Source organism: Salvelinus namaycush, chromosome 17 (genome assembly GCF_016432855.1).
Source record: "Salvelinus namaycush isolate Seneca chromosome 17, SaNama_1.0, whole genome shotgun sequence".
In the NCBI taxonomy this organism is placed as follows: Eukaryota; Metazoa; Chordata; class Actinopteri; order Salmoniformes; family Salmonidae; genus Salvelinus; species Salvelinus namaycush.
Window position 1 is genome coordinate 18,662,671 of NC_052323.1, and position 22,874 is coordinate 18,685,544.

The 22,874-nt window shown below is 42.2% G+C and overlaps 1 protein-coding gene across 4 annotated transcripts in view; it reads right to left on the bottom strand.

Annotated features, from left to right (window-relative positions):
• Positions 1-22,874, bottom strand: part of LOC120062396 (alpha-2Db adrenergic receptor-like) — a 37,568-nt gene that overhangs the window by 11,538 nt on the left and 3,156 nt on the right. Inside the window, exons 1-2 of one of the 4 annotated variants that reach the window (XR_005478395.1) lie at positions 20,429-20,669; positions 11,197-11,304 (exon numbers count right to left, since the gene is read on the bottom strand). The gene's annotated coding sequence lies outside the window, so the exon portion shown is untranslated. Of the gene's footprint in view, positions 1-11,196; positions 11,305-20,428; positions 20,686-22,874 lie in introns of those variants that run through there. The other 3 variants (XR_005478396.1, XM_039012344.1, XM_039012345.1) reach the window with 3 other exon arrangements.

Consider the following 22,874-nt stretch of genomic DNA (forward strand, 5'->3'; position numbering starts at 1 on the left):
TGTCTCTGATTGGGAGCCATATTTAAGGCAGCCATAGGCATTAGGCAGATTGTGGGTAATTGTCTCTGTCTATGTTGCATGTTAGCACTTAGTCTGTATAGCGTCACGTTTGTTGTTTTGTTAGTTTGTATAAGTATTTGTTTCGTCTTCATTTTATTAAAGAAGATGTATCATTATCACGCTGCGCCTTGGTCCACTCTTCCACATAAAGACGATCGTGACAGTCACTCTGGATAAGAGTGTCTGCTAAATGACTAAAATGTCAATGTAAAGTTTACTGATTGCTGTATAACTCTGATGATAGAGTTAAATGTGGAATAATCTGAAATGTATAGTTCTGACTATGCTCTTCAAGAGGTGATGATATTAAAACCAAATAGTTATAAAATGTATTTATCAATCCCTTAAACAGCATAGTTGTCAATGGTTTTAGCTGAGCTGGAGATCTTCTTGCCCCCAGCAGCCAAATCGAAAGCTATTGTGACTTTGTATTGATAACAACCTATAGAAGTCCATGTTCAATCACATGTAAGCCTCAAGGCTTTGTAATGGGCAGCTCCCCTATCTGTCATGTTGAGTGGTTGTGAAGCCAATTCATTTACTTTTATGACTATGGTCAGAGCTACATATTTTAGATTTGTTGCATTCCTGCCACAACCTGGTACAGTGCATTCAGAAAGTATTCACACACCTTGACTTTCCCCCCCCAAAAAATTGTGTTACAGCCTGAATTTAAAATTGACATTATTTGCCACTGGTCTGCAAACAATACCCCTTAATGTCAAAGTGGAATTATGTTTTTAGACATTTTTACAAATTAATTAAAAATGGAAAGTTTACTTGAGTCAATAAGTGTTCAACCCCTTTAATATGGCAAGCTTAAATAAGTTCAGGAGTAAAAATGTGCATAACGAGTCACATAATAAGTTGCATGGACTCACTCTGTGAGCAGTAATAGTGTTCAACATGATTTTTGAATGACTACCTCATCTCTGTACCCCACACATACAAGTATCTGTAAGGTCCCTCAGTGGAGCAGTGAATTTCAAACCCAGATTCACCCACAAGGTTGAGGTTTACCAATGCCTCGCAAAGAAGTGCACCTATTGGTAGATGGGTACAAATAAAAGAGCAGACAATGAATATCCATATGAGCATGGTGAAGTTATCACTTACACTTTGGATGGTGTATCAATACACCATGTCACTATAAATATACAGGTGTCCTTCCTAACTTGGAGAGGAAGGAAACTGCTCCGGGATTTCGCCATGAGGACAATGGACACTTTAAAACAGTTACAGAGTTGAATGGCTGTGATAGGAGAAAACTGAGGATGGATCAACAACACAGCAGTTACTCTGTAATACTAACCTTATTGACAGAGTGAAAAATATCCAAAACATGCATCTTGTTTGCAAATAGGCGCTATAGTTATAATGCAAAGAATGTGGCAAAGCAATTCACTTTCTGTCCTAAATACAAAGTGTTATGTTTGGGGCAAATACAATACATTGCTGAGTACCACTCTCCATATTTTCAAGCATAGCGGTGGCTGCATCATGTTATGACTATGGTTGTAATCGTTAAGAACCGGGAGTTTTTCAGGATAACAAATAAACGGAATGGAGCTAAGCACAGGCACAATCCTTCAGGAAAACCTGGTTCAGTCTGATTTCCACCAGACACTGGGAGATGAATTCACCTTTCAGCAGGACAATAACCTAAAACACAAGGCCAAATCTACACTAGTTGCTTACCAAGAAGACTGTGAATGTTCCTGAGTGGTGAAGTTAGTTTTTACTTAAATCTACTTGAAAATCTAAGGCAAATCTGAAAATACTCATAGCTGTAATCACTGCCAAAGGTGTTTTTTATAAAGTATTGACACAGGGGTATGAATACTTATGTAAATGAGATGTTTCTGTATTTAATTTTCAATCAATTTGCTAATATTTCTAAAAACATGTTTTCACTTTGTCATGTGTGTAGATGCATGAGAAAAAACATCTCAATCAATCAAGTGTATTTATAAAGCCCTTTTTACATCAGCCGATGTCACAATGTGCTATACAGAAACCCAGCCTAAAACCTCAAAGAGCAATTGAATCAGTTTTGAATTCAGGCTGTAACACAACAAAATAAGGAATAAGTCAAGGGGTATGAATACTTTCTGAAGGCACTGCATATGGCCCAGCCATTCCTGGATTTTACGGCGGAGACCTGCGAAATTCGAAGCATCCATCTGAATCTCTATCCGGTGCCAAGTGTTCATTAGCACATTCATCTCATTTGACGTTTGGCCTCTTTCCCTGTTATTTTTGTGTCAGGCGGCGGTGAGTTTGATTGTGGCTTTTATTATCGCAGAAAACATCTCCCCTAAATATCCACGAGCGCTTGTTTACCTTGGTGCGAACGCCCCTCTCCTTGATACTCCAGATCATTTAGCAAATAAAAGAATTGGAGACATGGAGCAATCATTGTGTCATTTTTTCAGCTTCATTTCACAGCATGATTAATTTATCCTTGTCCTTCCAATTAGTTGAACGTCAACTCTTTCTCTATCCACCCAACAGAGGCAACAGTTTTTCAAGTAAACATTTCTTCCCTAAAAAAGGAAAGTAAGATATGAAACCTCTTTATCTCACTTACAATGGACATTACTCCATTACATCATTTAGTTTGGGAACTTAAATGGCTCCACTCTTCTAACAAAGTAACATAACATCCCACTCTCAATCTTTAAGTTAAAGTAGGGTTTCCAACAACACAGTTTGAGGCTTTATATCCCTTTAAATCTCAGTTTGCGTATCATGACACATTATTTCCTCTCAGTCAGAAGTTGCCGCTTGTCAGACGCTTGTCATACACTGTGGACAGTGTAAGGTGGGTTGCGTTGGGCAGCCTAGTGTGTGACTCACTAGAGCCCTGGTCAGCCATCAAGACTTCCTGCCTCTGCCCCTGGCATGCTATACCACTCAGATGGATTAGGGGATATTAAGCGCCAGAGAGTGGGGCCACTAGCAGAGCCGGGGGTGTTCATCACAGAGCATGGCAGGATGCATGACAGGTGTGTTGTGGTTCCAGGCTGCTGGCTCTTTTAGTCTGTACTGGATCGTATAGCTGCCGGATGGGGATCGGAGACGGGTTGGATTTTGTGGAGTTAGGTAAGTATAAGGTTTTGTACAATCTCTCTCTCTCTCCATCCAGGCCATCTGGCCTAGCTTGTCAAGCACTTAGCTCTTATCCCGGCCACAGCACTCACTGGTAATGACACAGTATCGCTCATTGTCACCCTAACAGTCATCACTGTACCAATACCAGGGGTCACAGGTGCACCACTCCAAAACGCCACTCTGACCTTGGCCAGAACAGCATCAGTGATAGGCCAACAGCCACGTCTGAGGATCAGGCAGGCAGGCAAACCGATTTGTTCTCTGTTTGCACAAGGATGACCTTTGATTCATTTTAGAGTTATTTAGCTTTCATAATTCTGAGTTAGAGTTGTTATTCTGTTGCATTCATTGTTGAATAATGCTGGAAGCACATTTTGTATTGTTTCTGTGAGCATCCAACAACAATATCTAAAAGTCCTTAACAGACACAAAAGGGAATATTACCTTGTTGAATATTTAATAACACCCTTCATTTTTACAGCAATGTCAAAAACTCATAGAATCCAATTCATCTGTGTTATGAGAATGTATGGCCAGAGACCAAACAGTAAGTCATCCATCAATTGATAATAACAATGCACAGAGGATATGGCCTTATGGGCCAGCAGAGTTGGGAAGTGCTACAGTAAGCAAAATCTCCTGTTTGTTCATCTTTATTTTTCACCTACTGCTGTATTCATTAAAAACTGCCCAAAGGTATCTAAAAGGGCTTGGCACATTAATCCAGAGTTTAAATATCCCAGATGTAAGTTCCAACTTAATCAATACACTCATATAGACTTACAAAACTTCTACACCCACATAAAGAATACTACAGTTTACTATAGAATACTATAGTACGTATAGTATTCTGTAGTAATCAATAGTACTGTATACTGTAGAATGCTATACTCCACTCTGTTGTATCCCACGATCATGTGTAGTACTTACTATAGAATTGCATAGTGTGCTGTAGAATACTGCACACTAATTTTATAAAGATAATAAAACAAAAACACTATAGTAAAAAGTACAGTAATGTCCCCAAAAACACTACAATAAATTTTACAGTATACTACAGTGAAGTCAGCAAAAACACTTCAGTAAATACTACAATAAAGTCTGTAAAAACAGGTACTTATAAAATAGTATGCTATAGTATTTTTTCAAGTAGGCACAAGTTAATTTATAGAACAGATGGAGAGGGTTGGCTGAGAGTACAGTATGTATAGGGCCTTCGGAAAGTATTCAGACCCCTTGACTTTTTCCACATTTTGTTAGATGTCACGACTTCCGCCGAAGTCGGCTCCTCTCCTTGTTCGGGCGGCGGTCGACGTCACCGGCTGTCTAGCCATCGCCGCTCCATTTTCATTTATCCATTTGTTTTGTCTTGTTCCCTGCACACCTGGTTTTCATTCCCCAATCACACTACATGTATTTATTCCTCTGTTCCCCCTCATGTCGTTGTGTGAAATTGTTTGTGTGTTACGTGTTTTTGTACGCACTAGGCTTGCGTGCGTTTTTTCCCAGTGTTAGTTCACGAAGCCTGTTTGTATTGTTATACATTTGATGTTTTGTAACTGTTTTGCTTTACACTTTGCCTTGTTGGCTGGAGGTTTTTTGACGCAGCTGCGTCCATCTGTATCGCTCTCCTGCCAAAATAAAGTGTGCGCTGGTTCACAATTCTCTGCTCTCCTGCACCTGACTTCACCACAAGTACGTAATCTAAACACAATACCTCATAATTAGAAAGCAAAAACAGTGTTTAGAAATGTTTGCTAATTTATAGAAAATAAAAAAACTGAAATATAACATTTACGTAATCAGACCCTTTATTCGGTACTTTGTTGAAGCACCTTTGGCAGTGATTACAGCCTTGAGTCTTCATGGGTATGATGCTACAATCTTAGCACACCTGTATTTGGAGAGTTTCTCCTATTCTTCTCTGCAGACCCTCTCAAGCTCTGTCAGGTTGGATGGGGAGCGTCGCCGCACAGCTATTTTCAGGTCTCTCCAGAGATGTTCGATCGGGTTCAAGTCCGGGCTCTGGCTGGGCCACTCAAGGACATTCAGAGACTTGTCCCAAAGCCACTCCTGCGTTGTCTTGGGTGTGTGCTTAGGGTCGTTCCTGTTGGAAGGTGAAACTTTGCCCCAGTCTAAGGTCCTGAGTGCTCTGGAGCAGGTTTTCATTAAGGATCTCTCTGTATTTTGCTCCGTTCATTTGTGCCTCGATCCTGACTTGTCTCCCAGTCCCTGATGCTGAAAAATATCGTCACAGCATGATTCTGCCACCACCATGCTTCACCTTAGGGATGGTGCAAGGTATCCTCCAGACGTAACGCTTGGCATTCAGGCCAAAGAGTTCAATCTTGGTTTCATCAGACCAGAGAATCTTGTTTCTCATGTTCTGAGAGTCTTTAGGTGCCTTTTGGTAAACTCCAAGCAGGCTGTCATGTGCCTTTTACTGAGGAATGGCTTCCATCTGGCCACTCTAAAATAAAGGCCTGATTGGTGGAGTGCTGCAGAGATGGTTGTCCTTCTGGAAGGTTCTCCCATCTCCACAGAGGAACTCTAGAGCTCTGTCAGAGTGACCATCGGGTTCTTGTTCACCTCCCTGACCAAGGCCCTTCTCCCCTGTTTGCTCAGTTTGGCAAACGTCTACCATTTAAGAATGATGGGAGGCCACTGTGCTCATGGGGACCTTCAATGCTGCAAAAATGTTTTGATACTCTTCCCCAGAACTGTGCCTCGACACAAATATGTCTCGAAGCTCTTTGGTAAATTCCTTCGACCTTAATGGCTGGGTTTTTGCTCTGACATGCACTGTCAACTGTGGGACCTTACATAGACAGGTGTGTGTACCTTTCCAAATCATGTCCAATCAGTTAAATTTGCCATAGGTGGACTCCAATCAAGTTGTAGAAACATCTCAAGGATGATGGCCTCTAAACCTTCAAGCTGCATACTGGACCCTATTCCAATTAAACTACTGAAAGAGCTGCTTCCTGTGCTTGGCCCTCCTAGGTTGAACATAATAAACGGCTCTCTATCCACCGGATGTGTAACAAACTCACTAAAAGTGGCAGTAATAAAGCCTCTCTTGAAAAGCCAAACCTTGACCCAGAAAATATAAAAAAACTATTGGCCTATATCGAATCTTCCATTCCTCTCAAAAAAAATTGAAAAAGCTGTTGCGCCTCAACTCAATGCCTTTCTGAAGACAAACAATGTATACGAAATGCTTCAGTCTGGTTTTAGACCCCATCATAACACTGAGACTGCACTTGTGAAGGTGGTAAATGACCTTTTAATGGTGTCAGACCGAGGCTCTGCATCTGTCCTCGTGCTCCTAGACCTTAGTGCTGCTTTTGATACCATCGATCACCACGTTCTTTTGGAGAGATTGGAAACCCAAATTGGTCTACACGGACAAGTTCTGGCCTGGTCTAGATCTTATCTGTCGGAAAGATATCAGTTTGTCTCTGAATGGTTTGTCCTCTGACAAATCAACTGTAAATTTCGGTGTTCCTCAAGGTTCCGTTTTAGGACCACTATATATTTTACCTCTTGGGGATGTCATTCGAAAACATAATGTTAACTTTCATTGCTATGCGGATGACACACAGCTGTACATTTCAATGAAACATGGTGAAGCCCCAAAATTGCCCTCGCTAGAAGCCTGTGTTTCAGACATAAGGGAGTGGATGGCTGCAAACGTTCTACTTTTAAACTCGGACAAAACAGAGATGCTTGTTCTAGGTCCCAAGAAACAAAGAGATCTTCTGTTGAATCTGACAATTAATCTTGATGGTTGTACAGTCGTCTCAAATAAAACTGTGAAGGACCTCGGCGTTACTCTGGACCCTGATCTCTCTTTTGATGAACATATCAAGACTGTTTCAAGGACAGCTTTTTTCCATCTACGTAACATTGCAAAAATCAGAAACTTTCTGTCCAAAAATTATGCAGAAAAATGTATCCATGCTTTTGTTACTTCTAGGTTAGACTACTGCAATGCTCTACTTTCCGGCTACACGGATAAAGTACTAAATAAACTTCAGTTAGTGCTAAATACGGCTGCTAGAATCCTGACTAGAACCCCCCAAAAATATTATATTACTCCAGTGCTAGCCTCCCTACACTGGCTTCCTGTTAAGGCAAGGGCTGATTTCAAGGTTTTACTGCTAACCTACAAAGCATTACATGGGCTTGCTCCTACCTATCTTTCCGATTTGGTCCTGCCATACATACCTACACGTACGCTACGGTCACAAGACGCAGGCCTCCTAATTGTCCCTAGAATTTTTAAGCAAACAGCTGGAGGCAGGGCTTTCTCCTATAGAGCTCCATTTTTATGGAATGGTCTGCCTACCCATGTGAGAGACGCAGACTCGGTCTCAACCTTTAAGTCTTTACTGAAGACTCATCTCTTCAGTAGGTCATATGATTGAGTGTAGTCTGGCCCAGGAGTGTGAAGGTGAACGGAAAGGCTCTGGAGCAACGAACCGCCCTTGCTGTCTCTGCCTGGCCGGTTCCCCTCTCTCCACTGGGATTCTCTGCCTCTAACCCTATTTCAGGGGCTGAGTCACTGGCTTACTGGTGCTCTTTCATGCCGTCCCTAGGAGGGGTGCGTCACTTGAGTGGGTTGAGTCACTGACGTGATCTTCCTGTCTGGGTTGGCGCCCCCCCTTGGGTTGTGCCGTGGCGGAGATCTTTGTGGGCTATACTTGGCCTTGTCTCAGGATGGTAAGTTGGTAGTTGAAGTTTTCCCTCTAGTGGTGTGGGGGCTGTGCTTTGGCAAAGTGGGTGGGGTTATGTCCTTCCTGTTTGGCCCTGTCCGGGGGTATCATCGGATGGGGCCACAGTGTCTCCTGACCCCTCCTGTCTCAGCCTCCAGTATTTATGCTGCAGTAGTTTATGTGTCGGGGGGCTAGGGTCAGTCTGTTATATCTGGAGTACTTCTCCTGTCTTATCCGGTGTCCTGTGTGAATTTAAGTATGCTCTCTCTAATTCTCTCTTTCTCTCTTTCTTTCTCTCTCTCGGAGGACCTGAGCCCTAGGACCATGCCTCAGGACTACCTGGCACGATGACTCCTTGCTGTCCCCAGTCCACCTGGCCGTGCTGCTGCTCCAGTTTCAACTGTTCTGCCTGCGGCTATGGAACCCTGACCTGTTCACCGGACGTGCTACCTGTCCCAGACCTGCTGTTTTCAACTCTCTAGAGACAGCAGGAGCGGTAGAGATACTCTCAATGATCGGCTATGAAAAGCCAACTGACATTTACTCCTGAGGTGCTGACTTGCTGCACCCTCGACAACTACTGTGATTATTATTATTTGACCATGCTGGTCATTTATGAACATTTGAACATCTTTGCCATGTTCTGTTATAATCTCCACCCGGCACAGCCAGAAGAGGACTGGCCACCCCTCATAGCCTGGTTCCTCTCTAGGTTTCTTCCTAGGTTTTGGCCTTTCTAGGGAGTTTTTCCTAGCCACCGTGCTTCTACACCTGCATTGCTTGCTGTTTGGGGTTTTAGGCTGGGTTTCTGTACAGCTGATGTAAGAAGGGCTATATAAATACATTTGATTTGATGATCAATGGAAACAGGATGCACCTGAGCTCAATTTCGAGTCTCAAAGCAAAGTGTCTGAATACTTATGTAAATAAGGTTAATTTTTAATACATTTGCAAAAATGTCTAAAACCCTTTTTTCACTTTGTCATTATTGGGTATTATGTGTAGATCGCTTATTTTTTTAAATCCATTTTAGAATATGGCTGTAACGTAACAAAATTTGGAAAACGTCAAGGGATCTGAATACTTTTCGAATGCACTGTACTCTGATGCTGTTCACTACACTGAGCAGAGCGTAAAACTAATACTATTGGCACTCTGTGCTCAGCACTCTGTGCTGTTCACTACACTAAGCAGAGCTTAAAATGAATAGTATGTACTCTGATGTTGTTCAATACATTCCATCTATAAATTGATTCAAATTCATCCTATGAACTGGTTTGCCATTATTTATTAATTGAATTGAATACGACCCCAGGTCAGCCACTGGCTGTGGAAACTAAACTCTGTCTGTGATGGTTTGATGACAAAGTTGTGTGTGTGTGTGTGTTCACTGGGCTATCTCTGCTCTGAGACAGACAAGGATGCTGAGGGGTAAATATAGTTATCTATCTCCTCTCTGCTTTGGCTCTCTGTTGTCTGGCGTCCCCCAGCAGATGTGTACAGTGACTCAGCCTCAGGGCTGCATCTCAATCCAAAAGAGCTGTCCCTTCTTCACTCCCATTCATGGATCTGTAATGACTGTGTGAAACTGAGCAAATACTCCCATCTAGTTTCTGAAATATACAGTATCTGTCAAAACTTTGGACACACCTACTCATTCAAGGGTTTTTCTTTATTTGTACTATTTTCCATATTGTAGAATAATAGTGAATACATCAAAACTATGAAATGACACATGGAATCATGTAGTAACCAAAAAAGTGTTAAACAAATCAGAATAGATTTAGATTCTTCAAAGTAGCCACCCTTTGCCTTGATGACAGCTTTCTACACTCTTGGCATTCTCTCAACCAGCTTCACCTGGAATGCTTTTCCAAAAGTGTTGAAGGAATTCCTACATATGTTGAGCATTTGTTGGCTGCTTTTCCTTCACTCTGCGGTCCAACTCATCCCAAAGCATCTCATTTGGGTTGAAGTCGGGTGATTGTGCAGGCCAGGTTATCTGATGCAGCATTCCATCACTCTCCTTCTTGGTCAAATAGCCCTTACCCAGCCTGGCGGTGTGTTGAGTCATTGTCTTTTTGAAAAAACAACTAAGCACAAAGCAGATGGGGTGGCGTATCGCTGCAAAATGCTGTGGTAGCCATGCTGGTTAAGTGTGCCTTGAATTCTAAATAAATCACAGTGTCACCAGCAAAGCACCCCCACACCATCACACCTCTTTCTCCATGCTTCACGGTGGGAATCACACATGCAGAGATCATCTGTTCACCTACTCTGCGTCTCACAAATACACGGCGGTTGGAATCAAAAATCTCAAATTTGGACTCATCAGACCAAAGGACAGATTTCCACCAGTCTAATGTCCATTGCTCGTGTTTCTTGGCCCAAGCAAGTCTCTTATTATTGGTGTCCTTTAGCCATGGTTTCTTTGCAGCAATTCGATAATGAAGGCCTGCTTCACGCAGTCTCCTCTAAACAGTTGATGTTAATGTGTCTGATACTTGAACTCTGTGAAGCATTTATTTGGGCTGCAATTTATGAGGCTGGTAACTCTAATGAACTTGTCTTCTGCAGCAGAGGTAACTCTGAGTCTGTCCTTCATAGGGCTTGATGGTTTTTGCGACTGCACTTGAAGAAACTTTAAAAGTTCTTGAAAGTTTCCGCATTGACTGACCTTCATGTCTTAAAGTAATGATGGACTGTCGTTTCTCTTTTCTTATTTTAGCTCTTCTTGCCATACTATGGACTTGGTATTTTACCAAATCGGGCTAACTTCTCTACGCCACCCCTACCTTGTCACAACACAACTGATTGACTCAAACGCATTAAGAAGGAAAGAAATTCCACAAATTAACTTTTAATTAACAAGGAACACATGTTAATTTAAATGCATTCCAGGTGACTACCTCATGAAGCTGGTTCAGAGAATGCCAAGAGTGCGCAAAGCAATCATCAAGACAAAGGGTGGCTACTTTGTAGAATCTCAAATATAAAATATATTTTGATTTGTTTAACACTTTTTTGGTTACTATATGATTCCATATGTGTTATTTCATAGTTTTGATGTCTTCACTACTATTCTACAACGTAGAAAATAGTAAAAATAATTATAAAATTATCCTAATAAAAACCCTGCAATGAGTAGGTGTGTCCAAACTTTTGACTGGTACTGGATCTTTAGCCTATCCAGTCCTATCAGATCTGTGATGGGGGAGTGGGGGACGGGAGAAGGAAGGAGAGTGAGTGAGGGAAGAACAGAAGGGAATATAATTTTTGGAATGAGACACAGCCTTCAACTTACCCCAGACCCCATCCTGCCTTGCTGTCCCTCCGTGTACCCAGCATCCTCTGAGCTTCTTATCTCCAACCTTAACCACCTCCCCTCCTGTCAACTGGACACTGCTGCTGTCTGAATAGGGAGTACGACACAGGGATATATTGTCTTTAGAACCACAGTCAAATGGAGGTTGGCTATAAAGTGAACTACAAAAATAGGTTGGCATTCCAAGATGAAGATTAATAAAGTTGTGTTTCAATCAATTGTGAGTATATATTTTGATTTCCTTTTTATGTTGTTGTAATATTATTATTTATATTTTTACAATGCAAAACATACACATACAAACGACAACCTCACACAGACATCAACTACATCACCCCTTCCCAGACCCACCTGCCCACACCCCCATCTCCAGCGCCCGCATCACGAGCCGCCACATGGCCTCAAACTGCACCATTTTGTTTCTCTCCGTCGCCCACGCACTTTCAACATTTAGATAATAAAGCATTTGACCTTTCCATTGTGTTAACGACAGATTGGTTGATTTACAGTTTTTAAGTATACATTTTTTCAAGATGATTGATGACAAAAGTATCATCCAACCCATTGGGTATTTCACTACACCCCCATATGCCATGTCTTGAAATATGCAGACAGACAGATTAAAAGTAAGTTTACATTGGAATACTTTTGACAACAACATTTCTAACTCCGCCCATGACTTTTGGACTTCATAGAATTCCCGGAAGGCATAGATTATTGAGTCATTGTCAGATTTACACTTAAGACATGACTGCCATTGTGCTGTAGAATTTGGGAATTTTGTCTCTTGTAAAATAAATGCCATAAATTAGTTTATACTGGATAAAGCGTACATTTTTGTTCACTGTAATTTTGTTAGTTATGTTCCAACATTCCCTCCATCTTGTGACAACATCAGTTCTTTTTAAGTTTTGGTTCCAGTAGTTTATAATTTTTTCTAAGAGATTGTCAGTTGGACAGGCTCTCCGCAAGATTTTGTATATTTTACCTATCATATGAATATCCTTTGCTAACTCAAATAGGTTTCCCTCAAGGTTGCTCTGATGTCTTAAAGATTTCAAATCCAAATTGTGTGATATAAAACTTTGAAGTTGCATGTATTTGAAAATATCTACATTGATCAATCCAAAATTGCTTTTGAACCAGTTGAGCTGACAGCTGTTCTGCACTGTTTCGCTATAGATGTATTCATCAGTCTAGCAATATATTTGATTAATGTGGCAGTGTTCTAGAAAGCTATGACTTTTGACTTTCATTTATGTCTGAGAAGAAAAAAAAGGTCAACCCATATGATCTAGTACACAATAAAAGTATAATAAAACATACAAATATGATATAAAAAAAAAAAATTGTGAATGAATAAGCCTTTTCACTATAATGTTTTAGGAACATCTACCCAAAATATTTTACCTTCTTTATTACTTTATCAAACATATCATGACATTAGTGATAGTCATAATCTGTTAAGTTTGTTAACGTCTAAATCAATATTTGGGCCATTTAAACAGCATGCATGTAACGGTTTTCTTCCAGGGGTGAAGGAGAGGACCAAAGTGCAGCGCGGCTAGTGTTAAACATGTTTAATACAAGAACAAGTGAAACACTACAAACAACATACAAAATAACAAATGTGCAAAACCGATACAGACCTATCTGGTGCAGAACACAAACACAGAGACAGGTAACAAACACCCACAAAATCCCAACACAAAACAAGCCTCCTATATATGATTCTCAATCAGGGACAACGATTACCATCTGCCTCTGATTGAGAACCATATTAGGCTGGACATAGAAACAGACAAACTAGACACACAACATAGAATTCCCACCCAGCTCACGTCCTGACCAACTAAACACATACAAAACAACAGAAAACAGGTCAGGAACGTGACAGAACCCCCCCCTCAAGGTGCGAACTCCGGGCGCACCCCTAAAACTCAAGGGGAGGGTCTGGGTGGGCATCTGTCCGCGGTGGCGGCTCCGGCGCAGGACGAGGACACCACTCCACCACTGTCTTTGTCAACCTCCTTAGCGTCCTTTGAGTGGCGACCCTCGCCCACGACCTTGGCCTAAGAATCCTCCCCAAGGCCCCCACATGATTTAGGAGGTAGCTCAGGACAGAGAGGTAGCTCAGGACAGAGAGGTAGCTCAGGACAGAGAGGTAGCTCAGGACAGAGAGGTAGCTCAGGACAGAGGGGCAACTCCGGACTAATGGCAGCTCCGGACTGAGTGGCAGCTCCGGACTGAGTGGCAGCTCCGGACTGAGTGGCAGCTCCGGACTGAGTGGCAGCTCCGGACTGTAGGGCAGCTCATGACTGGAGGGCAGCTCATGACTGGAGGGCAGCTCATGACTGTAGGGCAGCTCATGACTGTAGGGCAGCTCATGACTGTAGGGCGTCTCTAGCAGCTCCTGACTGGCTGGCGTCTCTGGCAGCTCCTGACTGGCTGGCGTCTCTGGCAGCTCCTGACTGGCTGGCGTCTCTGGCAGCTCCTGACTGGCTGGCGTCTCTGGCAGCTCCTGACTGACGGACGGCTCTAGCGGCTCCTGACTGACGGACGGCTCTAATGGCTCGGGACAGACGGGCGGCTCTAATGGCTCGTGGCAGACGGATGACTCAGATGGCGCTGGGCAGACAGATGGCTCAGATGGCGCTGGGCAGACGGATGGCTCAGACGGCGCTGGGCAGACGGATGGCTCAGACGGCGCTGGGCAGACGGAGGGCTCAGACGGCGCTGGGCAGACGGATGGCTCAGACGGCGCTGGGCAGGCAGGCAGCTCAGACGGCGCTGGGCAGACGGATGGCTCAGACAGCGCTGGGCAGGCAGGCAGCTCAGACGGCGCTGGGCAGACGGATGGCTCAGACGGCGCTGGGCAGACAGGCAGTGCAGGCGGCGTTGAGCAGACAGGCAGTGCAGGCGGCGTTGAGCAGACGGCCGACTCTGACCTGCTGAGGCGCACAGTAGGCCTGGTGCGTGGTGCCGGAACTGGAGGTACCGGGCTGAGGGCACGCACCTCAGGGCGAGTGCGGGGAGGAGGAACAGGGCTCTGGAGATGCACTGGAAGCCTGGTGCGTGGTGTAGGCACTGGTGGTACTGGTCTGGGGCGGGAAGGTGGCGCCGGATATACCGGACCGTGAAGGAGGACACGCGCTCTTGAGCACCGAGCCTCTCCAACCCTACCAGGTTGAATGGTCCCCGTAGCCCTGCCAGTGCGGCGAGGTGGAATAACCCGCACTGGGCTATGCAGGCGAACCGGGGACACCACCTGTAAGGCTGGTGCCATGTACGCCGGCCCGAGGAGACGTACTGGAGGCCAGATATGTTGGGCCGGCTTCATGGCACCCGGCTCGATGCCCAACCTAGCCCTACCAGTGCGGCAAGGTGGAATAGCCCGCACTGGGCTAAGCACGCGTACTGGGGACACCGTGCGCTTTACCGCATAACACGGTGTCTGACCAGTACGACGCCCTCTCACTCCACGGTAAGCCCGGGGAGTTGGCTCAGGTATCCAACCCGGCTTCGCCACACTCCCCTTTAGCCCCCCCCCAAGAAATTTTTGGGTGAGCCTCTCGGGCTTCCAGCCTCTCTTACGTGCTGCCTCCTCAATCCACCGCTCCTGGGCTGTGGCTGCCTCCTTCTCCTCCCGAGAGCGGCGATTCTCTCCAACCTTTGCCCAGGGTCCTTTTCCGTTCATGATTTCCTCCCATGACCATTCCTCCTGGTACCGCTGCTGCTGTTGCTGCTGCCCGTTGCCACGCTGCTTGGTCCGGGTTTGTTGGGTGTTTCTGTAACGGTTTTCTTCCAGGGGTGAAGGAGAGGACCAAAGTGCAGCGCGGCTAGTGTTAAACATGTTTAATACAAGAACAAGTGAAACACTACAAACAACATACAAAATAACAAATGTGCAAAACCGATACAGACCTATCTGGTGCAGAACACAAACACAGAGACAGGTAACAAACACCCACAAAATCCCAACACAAAACAAGCCTCCTATATATGATTCTCAATCAGGGACAACGATTACCATCTGCCTCTGATTGAGAACCATATTAGGCTGGACATAGAAACAGACAAACTAGACACACAACATAGAATTCCCACCCAGCTCACGTCCTGACCAACTAAACACATACAAAACAACAGAAAACAGGTCAGGAACGTGACAATGCATCCTTCCTATAGACAAGTTAAGAAGGGCTATGTAAAGGTCTCGATTTTGTCATTCTGAGCATATGCAAAGTGTCTGCCTCCAACGTAAACAAAATTAGTTCTTTACTTATTTTAGGTTTAATAAAGTGTGTAGGTCGAATTCTTTATTGTACAGTGATTGTTTTGCCATGTCTGCTGTAAAGAAGTCGAGCTGGATAAATGTTTTTCTAAGGACCGCCCCTTTGACGTAACGTTGCAGTGAAGTGATATAAATTGATGTAATGATACAGCAAACCACCAGAGGGAGGTAAATACACATTTATTCGACAGATGAATAAATTTAGAAAAATATGTTTACATTACTTATATTATGGATTTCCCAAGTCAGAAGACAGCCATCCAGACCTTTCTAGGGTCATGTAAACGTCATCTTTCGAATATTTGACAGATGACTGTCAGCAATAATGCAGTTATGGAAATACATTTATTTCCTATTACCAAGTCATTTACAGTTTCTATGCCTTTTGTTTTCCATGTGGATCATTTTATCGGTGAATTCTGACAAGCTGTCCAAGGATTACTCCATAGGGTCGAGTTTTTAGGGAAAGATATTAGTTCTTGTAGAATACGTAACATTTTCTTCCATGTTGTTGTAGTGTTCTTAACTATGAAGTTGTTATTGTTCTTAGCTTTATCATTGGAAAATAGACACATCAAAAGATTCTGGTGATGAACATGCTCATCTTCAATATGTATCCATCGTTCCTCTTTAGTGCATTGAACTATATGTCGCAAGTAAAGGCCTTGGGTGGTGAGTTGATACAATTCCAAGTCTGGAAAGTTAAAACCACCCAAAGACTTAGGATGATGTAAAACTTTCCTTTTAATTCTATGACTTTTATTTGCCCATAGAAAGTCTGTTATGACCAAGTATACGTTTTTAAAGAATGTCTTCGACGAGGTAATTGGTATTACCAAGACTAAGTATAAAAACTTTGCGAGCCATGCCATTCTGAATAGGTTTATTCTACCTGTTAGATTCATGGGACGATAGTTTTTTCCGTCCAAGGGTTAATTAGATCTTTAGTGTCAGTCGATCTGGAGTCGGCTTGCGTGGTATGATTACAGCCAACTCCTACATGAGTCTGAGGCACAAAGGATTATCTGAAAAACGTTCACAGCAAGATGTGTTTACAGGCTAAGAAAGAGAGAGAGGTGAAAATCAATACCAAGTGAAAAGATGTGTTGCTGAATAACAGAGAAACTCGAAGGGAACCAGTACTTCTGAAGTACCACTAATGCACTCCAATTCATACTCAGCCATTAAGTAAAGCCAGGAATTTAGTGGGCAGACTGTCCTCCCTCCCTATGCTAATTCCTGGTTATGCAAGATAATAGGGTTCGGATGAGGGGTTCTTTCTGATGTTTTATTTCTTCAACAGACCTGCTGTGATTATAAGCTATCCAGAGAATGTTTTATGTTCAAGGTCTGTGAATTATTAATTTTTTTAAATTAAATATCTCTCTGTGGTTGTTCCACCTCAAAAAGCACAAGAAAGAGGATTTCGACACCCACCATCTCAGACTGGTCTGAAATCATTTCTGTAGTTATACTTTTTTCAAAGACTAACTTTTAGCATTTGTTGCACAAATCCAATGCAAGTTAATGGTTCCTGCAGTTGAAGTGGGAAGTTTACATACACTTAGGTTGAAGTCATTAAAACTTGTTTTTCAACCAGTCCACAAATTTCTTGTTAACAAACTATAGTTTTGGCAAGTCGGTTAGGACATCTACTTTGTGCATGACACAAGTAAGTTTTCCAACAATTGTTTACAGACAGATTGTAGCACTTAAAATTTGCTGTATCATAATTCCAGTGAGTCAGAAGTTTGCATACACTAAGTTGACTGTGCCTTTAAACAGCTTGGAAAATTCAAGAAAATTATGTCATGGCTTTAGAAGCTTTTGATAGGCTAATTGACATCATTTGAGTCAATTGGAGGTGTACCTGTGGATGTATTTCAATTCCTACCATCAAACTCAGTGCCTCTTTGCTTGACATCATTGGAAAATCAAAAGAAATCAGCCAAGACCTCAGACCTCCACAAGTCTGGTTCATCCTTGGGAGCAATTTCCAAATGCCTGAAGGTACCACGTTCATCTGTACAAACAATAGTACGCAAGTATAAACACTATGGGACCACGCAGCCATCATACCGCTCAGGAAGGAGACGCGTTCTGTCTCCTAGAGATTAATGTACTTTGGTGTGAAAAGTGCAGATCAATCCCAGAACAACAGCAAAGGACCTTGTGAAGATGCTGGAGGAAACAGGTAGAAAGTATCTGTATCCACAGTAAAACGAGTCCTCTATCGACATAACCTGAAAGGCCGCTCAGCAAGGAAGAAGCCACTGCTCCAAAACCGCCATAAAAAAGCCAGACTACGGTTTGCAACTGCACATGGGGACAAATATCGTACTTTTTGGAGAAATGTCCTCTGGTCTGATGAAACAAAAATAGAACTGTTTGGCCATAATGACCATCGTTATGTTTGGAGGAAAAACCCCCATCATGTTGTGGGGGTGCTTTGCTGCAGGAGGGACTGGTGCACTTCACAAAATAGATGGCATCATGAGGAAAGGAAAACTATGTGTATATATTGAAGCAACATCTCAAGACATCAGTCTGGAAGTTAAAGCTTGGTCGCAAATGGGTCTTCCAAATGGACAATGACCCCAAGCATACTTCCAAAGTTGTGGCAAAATGGCTTAAGGACAACAAAGTCAAGGTATTGGAGTGGCCATCAAAGCCCTGACCTCAATTCTATAGAAAATGGGTGGGCAGAACTGAAAAAGCATGTGCGAGCAAGGAGGCCTGACTCAGTTACAGCTCTCTCAGGAGGATTGGGCCAATATTCACCCAACTTATTGTGGGAAGCTTGTAGAAGGCAACCCAAATCGTTTGACCCAAGTTAAACCATTTAAAGGCAACGCTACCAAATACTAATTGAGTGTATGTAAACTTCTGACCCAGTGGGAATGTGCAGAATTTTTTTTAAGCTGAAATAAATCATTCTCTTTACTATTTTTCTGATATTTCAAATTCTTAAAATAAAGGGTGTGATCCTAACTGACCTAAGACAGGGAATTTTTACTAGGATTAAATGTCAGGAAATGTGAAAAACTGAGTTTAAATGTATTTGGCTAAGGTGTATGTAAACTTCCAACTTCAACTGTATATTAGCATTTTCGCACTTCATTTCTAAATAATTTCAAGTAATGTAATTGAGTTACACAAATTTATGGATACTTTAGGATGATTTGAACATGAAGCATGAAAATGCTAATATATATACAATTGACTTGAATTGGATTTGTGCCACAAATGCTAAATCGTTAGCATTTGAAACAGTGGGCAGGTAAACAAAACCAAAGCATGGGTTGCTGTTGTACCTTGTCCATAGAATGCTTTCAGGCTATGGAAACCAATATGTAATTTGTTTAACGATCCCAATAAAATTGAGGGGGGGATTATGTATTTTTAATCACCTAATAGCAGGAACAGCATAATTTAGTGTTCAGAACATGGCAATATCAGGACGTAGGATGGGACATAAACAAAATACTGCAAAGTTGCTTAGGGGCTAGAAGCAGAGCTGCCATGTCTGTTGGCGCCATCTTTCTCTTGTGGGTTTTGAATATCAGTCCTCATCAGGTTTAGAAGTTGGAGTTTTGTGGCGATTTCCCAAGCTAACAAATTAAACACAATTCATTGAATAAACAATTTAATTAATTGCCAATATCCACTTTATGCAAGACAAAGTGCTTCTATTACAAACTCCTACATCTTGGTGTGGAATCTGTCCATATCAGCTAGTAAGAGTATCTACAATATTAGATATAAAAGTGTATAAAAATGTATGAAAGTCAATTTTTGCCAATTACATTTCATTGCTTGTTTTTCTAAGCCGTCTATGCAGCTGTCAGCAGCATTGATTTCCTGGATAAAGACATATCTACCAAGGTGACGATGCTTTACCAGGCAGTGGCTTTTGTTTGTGAAATTCAACTCAGTCTGTTTTCTCTCTGTGTAACAGCCTGATTCACTGCACCTCAGGCACACACGGATACGCACACGCACACAATATTATTATTCATCGTATTCAGCTCTAAAAGTACAGGTAGTCTGTCAGTACCTTCACAACCATGTTATGTACAGAACACTGACTGAATAGATAGATGTTGCTGTGTAGATTATCTGATATCTGATGATGATTCCTCTTTCAACAATATTTGGAAGTGTGTTCTAATGATTGATGTCATTCAAGGTCATGCTGAAAGAAATATACTGAGTATTGATACATAACAAATGTCTTTTGTTGCCTATAATCAAATCGCAAAGCGCCTCACAATGGGTTAGGATTGACTCCTTCTGGAGAAAACAGACTAAGGTTGTACCAGTGGTTGGAAGCTTAATTTCCAACACTACATAGGCTGTGTAGCCCCTGACGCAGGCAATGTATACAGGACAATTCCCCTGTTGTATATCACCTTGGAAACCTGGAAATGTGAATATTCTCATTTTATTTTTCATGCCATTTGTTATCACACTGAATCAATGGCTTAGTGCACACTCTACATCCTGTGATGTAACATCTCCTCAGTATAATATTATCATGTTAACACAGAAGCACAAGCACTAGCACTGTTAACATTCTCAAATTGCATTTTTATTCCCCTCCCTAGTTTTTTCATTTCACTCTGATACAAAATACTGCCCCAGTGTGCTTTAGGACCATGCAGACGCCTCAGAGCGGTCTGTTGTGCAGTTTCAGACTGCTGGATTTAGGACTGCACAGACAGCACAGTGCTTTCGGACAGGTTGTGTGAAGGCAAAGCTTTTGAAAGGCTGGCTTAGGATCAGCACTTGTCTAAACATCGGACTGTTAACATGGTTACTTCATGGATATCAGTCTGAAAGAAGTTGCTGTAAAAAAGACACAATAGTCTCTACAAGCTAGAATGTTGAATAAAGTTATATTTAAACATATTTTACCGATTGTCCGTGCTGTTGGTCCTTTTGGCGGTAGAAGGTGGAGATAGGGTATCCACAGGAAAGTGTTGTTTCCCAGATTTTTTGCGGCGTCGGTAGGTTCGGTTGCTTGTATTTTCCATATCCTGACGCATTTCATGTGTTGCACAATGTGTAAACAATAGCCAAATGTAATCGCACGTTGTCGACTAAAGCCTGTTACCTTACAATCAGCTGGAAGTGCTTGTGAAATTTTCCAGCTGATTGCGTTGGACAATGTTTAGTTTGTGCTTCGGTTAAACTGAGCCATTGTTGACATATTGTGCAAGTCGCATGTTAATTGCATCAGCATTGAAAATACAAACCGATATCCAGACCAGTGTACTGAAAGTCGGGTTAATAAGATTGCTCTGTGGATATTTTGTCTCAGATTACCTCATACCACAGGAGGCTGCTGAGGGGAGGACGGCTCATAATAATGGCTAGAAAGGAGTAAATGGAATGATATCAAACACATGGAAACATGTGTTTGATGTGTTCAATACCATTCCATTTATTTCTTTTCCCGACATTTTTATGAGCCCCTCCACCACAATTAAGGTGCCACCGGCCACCGGTGCCTCCCACATAAGGACAAAATCAGCGGACATCGGGTAAAGTACGTTCAAATTAAGTTTATTCAACAGTCTGACTTGTGATGGGACTGTTCACCAAAAGTGAGCCTACATATTAGAGACGAGAAAGTAATCTTCCACTGTTAGTCGTAGAGGCTTAGACCAGCATGGGAGAGTTGAACAGAGGCAATTGCTGTCAGTGTGCATGCGTTGCGCTCTTACTCCTTGTTGTAAAAGCAAGCAGAGCAGAAACGGGCTACTATTTAGTTGACAGATGTAGCTGGCAAGGTAACTGCTGTTTGACTTAACAGGAAGAAAAAAATGAAACTACTGTTTATTCGCAGTGCTGAACTTGTAACTGACATGTAACATTATCTAATGTTTCCTCCCCTCTCGACTGAGGTGAATTAACTAGATAGTAGCTACCACAGTCAGTTCGGCTCTAGCTATCTGTCAGATATGGCTATAATAGCCACCTCATATCACTATCTAACAGCTGTTGTGTGTTTGTTAATGTTTTGTAGCCTTTGTTTTGTCCTGTTTGAAAATACACTACCGTTCAAAAGTTTGGGGTCACTTAGAAATGTCCTTGTTTTTGAAAGAAAAGCAAATTTTTTGTCCATTAAAATAACATCTAATTGATCAGAAATACAGTGTAGACATTGTTAATGTTGTAAATGACTATTGTAGCTGGAAACGGCTGATTTTTAATGGAATATCTACATAGGCGTACAGAGGCCCATTATCAGCAACCATCACTCCTGTGTTCCAATGGCACGTTGTGTCAGCTAATCCAAGTTTATCATTTTAAAAGGCTAATTGATCATTAGAAAACCATTTTGCAATTATGTTAGCACAGCTGAAAACTGTTGTGCTGATTAAATAAGCAATAAAACTGGCCTTCTTTAGACTAGTTGAGTATCTGGAGCATCAGCATTTGTGGGTTCGATTACAAGCTCAAAATGGCTAGAAACAAAGAACTTTCTTCTGAAACTCGTAAGTCTATTCTTGTTCTGAGAAATGAAGGCTATTCCACATGAGAAATTCCCAAGAAACTGAAGATCTCGTACAACGCTGTGTACTACTCCCTTCACAGAACAGCGGAAACTGGCTCTAACCAGAATAGAAAGAGTGGGAGGCCCCGGTGCACAACTGAGCAAGAGGATAAGTACATTAGAATGTCTAGTTTGAGAAACAGACGCCTCACAAGTCCTCAACTGGCAGCTTCATTAAATAGTAACTGCAAAACACCAGTCTCAATGTCAATAGTGAAGAGGCGACTCTGGGATGCTGGCCTTCTAGGCAGAGTATCAAAGAAAAAGCCATATAAAAAGAAAAAATATTAAGATGGGCAAAATAACACAGACACTGGACAGAGGACACTGCCGTCCTGTGGGTTGTCACTCTGGCCTTGGCCTAACATCTAAGGCTGAAACCAAAAATGAATGTTTCACTAAGATCCTAAAGAGCTCTACAGTACTATTAGGCCTATGAGATGAATTATATGGAGGATGTGCTGTTTCTGTGTGTTAATGTATACTCTATGTGAAACCTTTGGAAATACCTGGATTTCTGCAAAAATTTGTCATAAAATTGATCTTCATCTAGGTCACAACAATAAACAAACAGTCTGCTTAAACTAATAACAAACAATTATACATTTTCATGTCTTTATTGAACACACCGTGTAAACATTGACAGTGCAAGGTGGAAAAAGTATGTGAACCCTTGGATGTAATAACTGGTTGACCCTCCTTTGGCAGCAATATCCTCAACCAAACATTTTCTGTAGTTGCGGATCAGACCTGAACAACAGTCAGAAAGAATTTTGGACCAGTCCTCTTTACAAAACTGTT